This window comes from Arachis hypogaea, chromosome 16 (genome assembly GCF_003086295.3).
Source record: "Arachis hypogaea cultivar Tifrunner chromosome 16, arahy.Tifrunner.gnm2.J5K5, whole genome shotgun sequence".
Lineage (NCBI taxonomy): Eukaryota > Viridiplantae > Streptophyta > Magnoliopsida > Fabales > Fabaceae > Arachis > Arachis hypogaea.
This window is the reverse complement of record NC_092051.1, coordinates 26,258,365-26,261,133: the sequence shown is the minus strand read 5'-3', so window position 1 is coordinate 26,261,133 and position 2,769 is coordinate 26,258,365.

The following is a 2,769-nucleotide window of genomic DNA, read 5'->3' as shown; positions in this document are numbered from 1 at the left end:
TACACATACAAATTTTTTTATCTTATAAATCTTATAAGTTAGCACAAGCTCAATAAAATACACGCGCATTATACTCCTACATTCAAGAGTAATTACACGCCGTTACTCAACCGTTTCCTCTTTCCAAAGCGTGCTACTCACCATTATAAATGATTCTTCTTCTTCTTCTTCGATGAAAACTACAATTGTCATTTTTTTTCGCGTTTCTCCTCCTCCTCCTCTTCTTCCTTCTTTGTGTTTCTCCTCCTTTTTCTTCGCGTGTTTCATCTTCATCGTCGTGTTTCTCCTCCTTCTTCTTTTGATTTTGCAACATTATGTATTTTTTTCTTCTTTGTTTGATTTTTTCCTCCCAAAAAGAATTATGAGAATATCAAATAAGAATATGAAGAAGAAGAAGCAGCAGAAGATGAGGAAGACGAAGAGGAAGAGGAAGAATTATGAATTATGCAAAACTTATCAGAATAAAAATACATCCAAATATCTTCGTTTTACACCTAAATATCTTCATGTTACACCTAAATTTGCTGCAAATAAAGAAATGAGTTATGCTACGTGTACACTAAAATTAGCCACCAGTATAAAATACATACTGGAATATAAATATATATTGAAAATAAATTAAAACACACATGTATTTATACACAAATACATTGGTGGCTGATTTTAGTGTACAAATAGCATTTTTGTATAGAAAATATTTACTCTAATGCTATATTTTCTTCTTCTTCTTTTCCTTATTTCTTTCTTTCTGTTAGTTAAATGAATGTAAGTTCATCCTCTTCCAAGTAATTTTGCAGCATTATGTGTTTCTGCATCTTCTTTGTTTGATTTCTTATTTTTATTCTTGTTAAGAGAGTAAAACAAGAAGAAACTTGACAAGGTAAAACAAAAAGGAAAAGATGAATAAGAAAAAAAGAAGAAGAAGATGGTGATGATGATGAAAAAAAGAAGCAGCAGCAGAAGATGAGGAGAAAGAAGAGAAAGAGTTTTGAATTATGCAGAACTTATCAGAATAAAAATACACCCAAATATCTTCGTGTTACACCCAAATATCTTTGTTTTACACCCAAATTTGCTGCAAATACAGAAATGCGTTATGTTACGTGTACACTAAAATCAGCCACCAAAATTAGCCACTAGTATAAAATACATATACTAGAATACAAATATACATTAAAAATAAGTTAAAACACACATGTATTTATGCACAAATACATTGGTAGCTGATTTTAGCGGTTGATTTTAGTGTACAAATAGTATTTTTGTACAGAAAAATATTTCCTCTAATGCTGCATTTTCTTCTTCTTCTTCTTTTCCTTATTTCTTTCTTTCTTTTAGTTAAATGAATGTAAGTTCATCATCTTCCAAGTGATTTTGCAGCATTATGTGTTTCTTCTTCTTCTTTGTTTGATTTTTTTGTTTTTATTCTTGTTAGTTAAGAAAGTAAAACAAGAAGAAACTTGAGAAGGTAAAACAAAAAGGAAAAGATGAGTAAGAAAAAAAAGAAGAAGAAGATGGTGATGATGATGAAAAAAAAAAGCAGTAGCAGAAGATGAGGAGGAGGAAGAGGAAGAGTTCTGAATTATGCAGAACTTATCAGAATAAAAATACACTCAAATATCTTCATTTTACACCCAAATATCTTCGTGTTACACCCAAATATGTTCGTTTTACACCCAAATTTACTGCAAATACAGAAATGAATTATGTTACGTGTATACTAAAATCAACCACCAAAGTCAGCCACCAGTATAAAATACATACTGGAATACAAATATACATTGATTCTTAATTTCGTTTCCCTTCTTATTTGTGATCCGAACTCTTGTAGAAAAACCTGCAACCTTCGAATAATCCTTGTAGAATTTTGCAGCATCTTCAAGGGTGTTGAAAGTCATCCCAATCTTGGGGACAAACTGGTCATCAATACCACAGAAGGGCTGCAAAATACACCTAAAATACACCATAGTAAAACAAGCATAAACTATAGAATGCAAATACAACTATAAAACCATCATCAAAAATAACAAAAACCAGATTCATAAATCATATAACTAAACAGAAACTAAAATAATTCAACTAAAAGAATAAGACAATTCACCATCCGTTAGATGAAAAGTCATAAACTGTAAATATACTCAAACTTTTCTAAAATACACCCAAATATTTCTGATCTACACCCGAACGTCTGATATAAAATGGACAAAATTATATTAATTCTAATCAGAACTAGTACATTAGATTCAATTCAAATAAGGAAGAATTAACAGCAAATTTCACAGGCAAGGTTCACGCATTATTCAGCTGCACAATAAAAAACTACTAACTGGATTCAAATTCAGATTCAATTACTAACTAAAACTAAATCACACCTTAGGAATTTCATTGGATTCAGTTTCAAAATCCACTTCGCTCTGGTTCATCTGACAATCTGAAGTTGAATAATCCATTATCTTCAAAAATGATTTCAGAGCTTGACGTCAAAAACAATGGAAATCGAGAATAACGAAGAAAGAGAACAGGGAGAGAAAAGCACGTAAATGAAGAAGGAGAAAGCAGAAAAAAATGCACGTAAACGACGAAAGAGAAGGCAAAGAGAAACTCACGAAAGAGATCGAAGAGAGAAGACAAGAAATTCGAAAAAGGAAATGAAATCCTTTCAAAAAAGAAAGTCATATATTCGCTCGTTGATTAAGTTAAAAATTCGTTAGAGGCACGTGAAACATACATGCATAACAAACACATTTGAATGTAACATCAATTAGAAAA